We start from the raw sequence: 9,322 nt of genomic DNA, 5'->3' as shown, positions 1-9,322 counted from the left end.
TTTTTTTTTTTTTGAGAAAATAAAAAGACTTCTCTGAAACCAGGAGTCATTTCAGAATATTCAGCAGGAAATTTCTTTTGATAGTCTAAAATGCAAGACTGAATAGAAGCTGAGAGGTCAGAGCCAGAGATTAGAAGAGACATCTGCGTACAGCATTTGAAATTATTTGAAAAATAAGTTTTTCCTCACCAATATTTTAGTTATATTATAAGTCCTTTGTATTGAATATAGTTAAAAAAATAAGAGGTTTGAAGATCTTTTGTGTTTTACCCAGTGTTTAAACTGTGGTGACATTTGACCCATAGGCACAGCTGTAGCATTAAATGAGGCTTCAGTATTTCAGAAATGGTGAACAAACCAGGCAGCACAAGACCTCCTTGTCCCAGTCCACCATGGGCACTGGACGCTGCCCAACAGCAGCAGGGCACTTCCTTCCTAGAGTCACATGTAAAGAAGAGTCTTCACACGGCCAGAGGGAAAGCCAAGTGCTGTGGTTTGAATTAATATTTTATTGACATCCGAATCTGTACAGGATCTGCCCGTAGGCTCAGGGTCTGAATTTAGCTCCGTTGCCCGAGAGGAAGATGCCAGGGCTGTTCATATAAACAGCAGCTCCCAGCAGTCCCAGAATCTACATACACCAGGTTGGCCTGTTCTGTTTTGTTGCCTCCTTTTGCCTCTGCTTCTCCTTTGACTGTGTGCCTCACCCCTTTGGGCATGTTGCCCTCTTTCTGGCTTGGAGAAAGATAAGGGTAGGAGGAGCAGAACCAGCCTTCTGAGTTCTGTCTGTCTCCCTCCAGGGTCTCTGAACACTGGAGCAAGCGATTTTCTTAGGTGGGTGGGGATCTGTCCCTGCCCCGTTCATTGTGTTCCATTGTTTCCTGTCCGCTGCCTGTAACCCTTTACTAATCTGCCAGGCGCCTTTTAACACAAAGGGGAGGAGATGGGGGAAGGGAGTGCTAAGGAAAAACATCCCTATAAATAGCCCTCTTGAACAAAATTGTTTTCCCAATACACAGTTGTTGTTAGGCCTTGAGGCCCTGTGATCTCTCTGGGCACTCTCCTCCCCTTCCATCTCAGCCTTCCTCCACATGCCTGGTTACCCTTCGATCTCTCTGAGAGCCAGATAGATTGTAGTGGCAGGTGGCTCCTACCAGCTCTCAGCAAGACTTGTGTCCTGTGCCTGGCTCTGCTTCTTGACCTTGGTTGGACAAATTATTTAACCTCTGTTAACCTGAATAACACCATAAGCAGCAATCAGAGGAGGGGGAGATTGTCTGAAGAATAATAATATTTATTTGCGAATAGTGCATTGCAATGGGAATACACATGCCACAGTAAACTGTGGCATGCTCAAAGAGATGGAAGCACGGGAAAAAAATTAAAGGCAAAAAATAAGGAGAATTACACGAGATATTTTGAAACAACACCCCTTGGCCACAATAATTAATAACCAGGGTGACGTAGTCTGAAGTTGAACAGACAGTTGCTGGGCAGATGTCCTTGTGGAAGTACTTTGTGTGGTGGCTTCTGTGTAATGTGCTCCTGGCAGATTTGTTCTTTATAGCTTCTATCAGACAGTTATGCATAAGAGCCCTTTCCTCATAACCTCCTGGGTTTATTTATTTTGGGGGGGGGGGTTTGACACAAGTGACTTCATTCTCTGTTGATTTTTTATTTATTTGAAAGGCAGAGTGACAGAGAGAAACTAGAAAGAGAGAGAGAGACAGACAGACAGACAGACTTCTATTGCTACATTGCTAGGCATCTCTAGTTCACTCCCCCAAATACCTACAACAGCCAGGCTGGGCCAGGCTGAAGCCAAGAGCCAGGGACTCCATTCGGGTCTCCCAGGACTCTGGGTGGCGGGGACCCAAGTACTTGAACCAGCATCTGCCTCTTCCCAGGTGGTGCATTAGCAGGAAGTTGAACAGGCAGCAGAGATAGGACTTGACTTTGGACTCTGTTTTGATACTGACAACTTTCACACCTCTATCTCTGAACCTCAGTTCCCTTTCCTATTAAATTAGAGTGATTATAACTACTTTGTAGGGTTGTTGAGAGGATTATGTAAGATAATGGAAATGCCTACTACTAGGTGATCATTACAAAAATGAGAGTGATTTATATTGCCTCCTTCCCAAGTGATTCTTCTGTTCCCTCCAACTTTATCCAATTTCTTGGTATATTTTTTCCATTTTTCTCATCTTGATCTCTTGTCCCATATAAAACACATTCAGTTTATACCTTGCCCACTTCCAACATGGTTTGAAATGATTTGCTTTACATTTAAGGGTTTAGAAAATGGAATATTTTTCAGAAGGGGTAAAGTTACTTCTTTAATAAAAAAAGATTTACTTTATTTATTTGAAAGACAGTGTTACAGAGAGAGGTAGAGCCAGAGAGAGAGAGAAGTCTTCCATCTGCTTGTTCACTCCCCAGATGACTGCAATGGCCAGAGCTGAGCTGATCCAAAGCCAGGAGCCAGAAACTTCTTCCAGGTCTCCCATGCAGGTGCAGGGGGCCCAAGGACTTTGGGTCATCTTCTACTGCTTTCTCAGGCCATAGTAGAGAGCTGGATCAGAAGTGCAGCAGCTAGGACTTGAACAGGTGCCCACATAGGATGCCAGTGCTTCAGGCTGGGACTTTAACCCACTGTGCCACAGTGCTGGACCCTAAGGTTGCTTCTTGTTAGACAGTTTTCCAGCACAGAAAGTACAATGGCTTTTGTGACTATTTGGGAAGTGCTTTCAATCGTGGATCTCACTTTTTTTTTTTTTTTAATGTTTTTAGTATCTCAGAACTTGATTTCATTCCTATATTGGGATCATGGCACACAGACATTTGTTTGGGGATGGAATTTTAACAGGCATATTACCCCCAATATATGAGAGTACTTCAAATACTTTATGAAAAAAATGGGATGAAAGAGAAGTTTATTTTGGTTCAAAATTTTTTCTGAAATCCATGCATAGTTTTTTAATAATGCACATTTTTATGAACTTTTGAAGACCTTTATATGTGTGAATTTAAAACATTTTTTGCACCAAACTTATCTTTCAATTCCATTTTCGAAGAAATATTTGAAGTACTATTACATAGTTGTACCCCTAAAATGGTTAACAATTGTAAGTTGGATAATATGTTATTATTTTTCATTCTATATTTTGGATATAGGTTTCTAAAGTTGTGAGGTTGGGAGTGGTGGGGAGGTGGAATCAGTTTATAATCAAAATCACAGTTGAAAAATCTTATACTTCAGGGAACAGTCTGCTTTATTTAGTCTTCAATACACAAGTATTTAACTCTCCATAGTTACCCTAAAAGAAGTTAGCAAATGACAACAAATCTCATTTACTCGCGTACTTTTTCAAGATAACATGTATGAGTTTGTCTATATTATTGATGTGTAGGTATGTATATGTATGGCTACATCTATATATCTTACATTTGATTTTTTAAAGATTTAATTATTTATTTATTTGAAAGAGTTACACAGAAAGGCAGAGAGAGAGAGAGAGAGAGAGAGAGAGGTCTTCCATCCACTAGTTCACTCCCCAAATGGCTGCAATGGCCACAGCTGCGCCAATCCTAAGTCAGGAGCCAGGAGCTTCTTCTGGGTCTCTCATGTGGGAGCAGGGGTCCAAGGACTTGGGCCATCCTCCACTGCTTTCCCAGGCCTTAGCAGAGAGCTGGATCGGAAGTGGAGCAGCCAGGATTTGAACTGGCACCCATATGGGATGCCAGCACTGCAAGTGGCGGCCTTACCTGCTATGCCCCAGCGCCAGCCCCACATACATTTGATTTCATGAAAAATCCTCTCTTATTTCATGGGACCTGATTACTTAAAGCACTCACATTTTTCTGCTCTAATTCTAGATATTCAACAAAGCTTCTTCAGTTGAACATCCACTTAAGGAAGTTTAAAAACCTTTCAGGTAACATGAGCATGGCTGGGTTTACTCCTGAAAGTAACTCTGCACATTTCTCAGATAGTCCAGAATTCAAACATTTTGTTCTATTGTCAAGCCATGTGCCAAAGGATAAGTCCTAATTTTTGCTTTAGAAACCATGGGCGGTGTTTTGGGTTGAATAGTACCTCCCTCAAAATGCACATTGAAGTCCTAACTCCCAGGACCTCAGAATGTGACCTTATTTGGAAATAGGTCGGCTGTGATGTAATTAGTTAAGGTGTAGTCAAATTGGAGTAGGGTGGGCACCTAATCCAATATGACAGATGTCCATACCACAGCCACTTACACAGAGAAAATGCCATGTGAAGATGAAGGCAGAGATTCAAGTAATGATTCTGTAAGGCAACAAATGCCAGATTCCCAGCAAGAGATCAAAAGCTGGGGAAGAGGCATGGAGCATATCCTTCCTCACAGCTCTCAGAAGGAAGCAACCCTGTCAACACCTGGATCTTGGGCTTCTAGGCTCCAGAATTATGGGACGATAGGATTCTGTTTTTTAAACCACTTAGTTTGTGGTCCTTTGTTATCACAACCTTAGCAAGCTAGAAGAGCCAACATAAGTAAGAGATGCAAGTCCTACATTGGAACCTGTTGCCCTAACAATCAAACTGGTAACAGTGTAAACAGTTGCAGACATTTGTCTTGTTGGTGCTCCCAGGAAACATCTGCATCACTCTGTGGCATGGAGGTTAGGCGATTTTATATGGACGGATGCTCTCATTTCAACAAGAAGCGCCCATGGAGGTAGAGGAGACTAGCTATGAAAATATACAAGAATTTGCTTGATTCTGGAGGATGGTGGGATGGGGGAAGCCGAGAGACTTCACACATGTTCTCCTCCTCCCCATCCATGAGGGATACATCCCAAGACCTCCAGGACTGCCTGAAACTGTTTATTGTAGCAAACCCTATAGAAGGGATCTCCAAAAAGCTCACGGAAAAATGCATGTTAGAAAACTGTTTGAAGGGCTGGCATTGTGGTGTAGTGGGTTAACCCACCACCTGCGACACTGGCATCCCACATGGGTTCATGTCCCAGCTGCTCTACTTCCTGTCCAGCTCCCTGATAATGGCCTAGGAAAGAAGCAAAAGATGGCCCAAGTGCTTAGGACCCCATTACCTATGTAGGAGACCTGGAAGAAGCTCCTGGCTCCTGGCTTTGACCTGGCAGGCTGTTGTGGACATTTGGGGAATGAACCAGGAGTTCAAAAGATTCTCTCTCTCTCTCTCTCTCTCTTTCTCTCTCTCCTCTCTCTCTCTCTCTCTGTAGCTCTGATTTTCAAACAAATAAATCTTTGAAGACAAATTTTTTTTAAGGTTTCATAATTTTTTGTATCAAAATAAACTTCACTTTTAAGTCCACTTTCCATGCATTTTTGCAGTACCGTCATAAAGGAAGCTCTGTGGAGCCACTATAATAGCTCTGTGCAGCCTCCCTGAGTAGGCCCCTCCAGTGACTATTCTGCGAGGATTTGGTGAGTGTATTAGCTCCCTTCCATACCCAGAATCTGGGTACTGAAAAACATGAGTCTAAAGTCTGTCTAAATAAACTCAGAACTGAATCAGCCAGTCAGCCAATAAACTCACTGGCAGGACAGACAGACACACTGTGAGAAAATGACACAATGGGCACACTGATGTGGGAGTGCCTGCTTGCCTGGTAGAGACAGAGAGGGCCTCTTGGAGGAAGTGACCTTCGTGGGGACACTGAGTGCCTTGCTGCTCTTACAGATAATGGGGAGAGGGTTGTCAGGACAGCACAGATGGTATTTCTTCAGAGACACAAGGGGGTGTGAGACCAGGACTTGTTCAAGGAGAATGGGAAGCAACCCAACAAGGTTGAGGAGAGGTTGCTGGTATTTCTAGCTTGTGCCAATGAAGAGCTAGATAAGGTGGGGTCAGGTGTGCTATACAGTCAAGTTTGGAGCGGATTCTGCAGTGGGAACCACTGGAGAATTTTAAATAACACAGTGTCAACTAAATCTGGCATGGCTATGGGTGATATGATAAGTCCAGTGATATATAAACTGTGGAAGACACCAGCATCCCTCTTTGGTGCCCCATTTCTCACCTTAATAAAAAGTAGAACTGTGTCCTGTTTAAATGCCTAGCTTCAGGATTTAAATAACTTGGGGTCAAATCTTGGCCTTGTTATTCATTTTAGTCTCATGATTAGTCTTGTAGCCTGGTTGCCAAATCAGATGGTTTAATCAGAGAATTTAACTTATATACGTAAGTATTGTGATTTCACACAGAAAATAAATCATTCGTAGATTCTAGAAATGATGGAACTATGGGCCAGCGCTGTGGCAGAGCAAGTTGACGCCCTGGTCTGAGGCACCAGCATCCCATGTGGGCACTGGTTCGAGACCCGGCTGCTCCACTTCTGATCCAGCTCTCCGCTATGGCCTGGAAAAGCAGTAGAGGATGGCCCAAGTCCTTGGGCCCCTGCACCCACGTAGGAGACTGGGAAGAAACTCCTGGCTCCTGGCTTTGGATCCTCAATGCTCTGGCTGTTGCAGCCAGTTGGGGAGTGAACCAGTCGATGGAAGACCTCTCTCTCTCTATCTCTCCTCTCTCTGTGTAACTCTGACTTTCAAATAAATAAATAAATAAATAAATCTTTTTTTTAAAAAAAATGATGGAGCTATAACTTCATCCTCCATTCCTATAACTTTTTTGTGCGATTATAATTAAAAAGGTAATTTGCATATTCCTTAAAATGTATACAATTATCTTTGCTTTTCAGGAATTTAACTTGAATTATAAGAGTGCCCCAGCCTTCCAGAAAGGACATTCCAGTATTGTTAACATTTGAAATGTGGGTTTGCCACCTAGTGGGCATCTTTGAATGTGTATGTGTTAAAACATAAATGAAGTACACCCACACCCACAGTTTCCTTTTCTGATTGTTAATCTTTCTCCTCCATCTTCAACACTTAAAGGCAAAACAGTATTTTGGATATGCACCCATTTTAAATGTGCATTGGTTTATATGTGTTGGGGGTAAGGGTGTTTTATGTGTGTGCTTGCACACACAGTGGGGAATGATGGCATCACATGGAGGGTTCCTTCATATTTCATGTACTCATCCACAGTTGCCTGTCCTGCTCCCACTTGAGAATTACTGATCTAGGGGCTGGCGCTGTGACGCAGCGGTGCAGCGGGATAAAGCCCTGGCCTGAAGCACCAGCATCCCATGTGGGTGCCGGTTCTAGTCCTGGATGCTCCTCTTCCAATCCAGCTCTCTGTTATGGCCTGAGAGGGCAGTGGAATATGGTCCAAGTTCTTGGGCCCCTACACCCACGTGGGAGACTCGGAAGAGGCTCTTGGCTCCTGGCTTCAGATTGGTCCAGCTCCGGCCGTTGCGGCCATCTGGGGAGTGAACCAGCAGATGGAAGACCTCTCTCTCTGTCTCTACGTCTCTCTGTAACTCTTTCAAATAAATAAAATAAATCTTTATAAAAAAGAATTACTGATCTAGAAAAGTAGAGATAGATGCATATCACCACTATAAAGGCATAGTGCCTATTCCATGATGGTATTCAATAAATATCAGTTTCCTTCCTCTTCTCCCTACATCCTCTCTATAAAAGTTGTATTCCAAATTACAATTGCAATTGTTCCATATGCATTGGTGTTTGAAACATTGCTATGTGCAAAGCACTTTCTCAGCAAATGGAAAGATGATTTAAACCCAGTGCCTATCTTCAAGATGCTTAGTGTAGAGAAACTGAGTTTTGTAACTAGATTACAGCAGGTGTGTCTCAAATGTTTATTTGTAGATTTTTTAAAATTAGAGTTTGGTTTTCCTTAAGTTGTAACATTAGTATCACAATGATGCCAGTTTTTCCTGATGAAGAATAAGGATCTTGTGGTAAAGGATGAGATGGCCATCAGGGGAAGCTTGATTTATCTGTGAAGGGCAGAGACTTAGAGACTTGGGCCCAGAAAGGGAAGAGAAGGAAGTGGAGAGTACAGGAGGGCAGAGGTGTGGGGTGTGTTTCGTAAAAGTTTGGACAGGGAGGAGAGAGATTTGGTAGCAGTTTCCATATGGTGTGAAATATTGAGAGAGGGTCAGAGGAAGAAGATTTTATGAGGTTTGTTATATATTATGAATGGAATCCCTCTTTGATGTTTTCATGACACTGCAGTAAAGATTTAAATTGCCTTCTGTTATTTTTGGATGTGGGTTAGTGTTTCTTTGGAAAATAACACAGCGTGGAGACAAGCTGTGAAGTGGCTTAGCTTTATCTGGAAAACATAAATGTTCAGACCATAAGATTTTAAAAATAGATACATTATACTTTCCTCATGTGCCTTAAACCCAAGAATAAGCCAAGCTGTAATGTTAAAATTGTATAAAGATTATCTATTTTAAAAATAATACATGTACTGGGGTAAAAAAAATTCAGAAGATACAGAATGGCATTAAATGGAAAAGGAAGGAAGTTCCCTGCTTCATTCTCTGAAAACTTCCCCTCACCTCCATGTCCTACTACCAAAAGATAACCACCTTACATAATTCATTTTTAATTATTTTCATGGTTGCACTATGACTTCTGTGCGTCTGTCACCATTTCTTGACTTGCCTACTTTTTAAAGTATTCATGCCAAGAATGATGAGAAATATGGTTCATTGAGACTACGGCTCCATTTCCTTTTCCCTTCATGTGTTCTGTTAATTACATTATTTTCCATTCTCTTTTGATTGTCATTATAAATTTAAACGCTATACTTAAACATTGAATCTTTTTTTTTTCAAAGATTTTAATTTATTTATTTTAAAGAATTTCAGAGAGTAGAGAGAGAGAGAGAGATCTTCCATCGCTGGTTCACTCCCCAAATAGCCACAACAGCTGGGGTCAGGCCAGGAGCTTGGAACTTCATCTCCCACATGGTCTCCCACATGGGTGTCAGGGGTCCAAGTACTTGAGCTGGGAACTGGATCGGAAGTGAGGCAGCTGGGACTAGAACTGGCATTCTTATGGGTTGTTGGCATCACAGATGTCAGCTTAACCTGGTGAACTATAACACCAGTCTCAAACTTTGAGGTGCTTATTCCATCAGCATAGGTGGGGCCTTGGTCTTTTTTTCTTCGCTATAGCTTGCTGAGAATTTTTATTGAAATGGATATTCGGTTTTGTAAAATTATTTTTTATACCCATAGGGATGATCACTTGGATTTTCTTATTTAATTTGCTTAATAGTGAATTACGTTGAAAGCTTTCTGAGTGTTAAGCTAGTCTTGCATTCTTAGGGTGAGCCACACTTGGTCATGTTTCATGTTATCATGTTATCCTTCTGTTATTTTTCTGATATTTATTTTATTTATTAGAGAAGAACAG

Source organism: Lepus europaeus, chromosome 2, assembly GCF_033115175.1.
Source record: "Lepus europaeus isolate LE1 chromosome 2, mLepTim1.pri, whole genome shotgun sequence".
Lineage (NCBI taxonomy): Eukaryota > Metazoa > Chordata > Mammalia > Lagomorpha > Leporidae > Lepus > Lepus europaeus.
The sequence above is the reverse complement of the archived record's forward strand: the minus strand, read 5'-3'. Positions refer to the sequence as shown.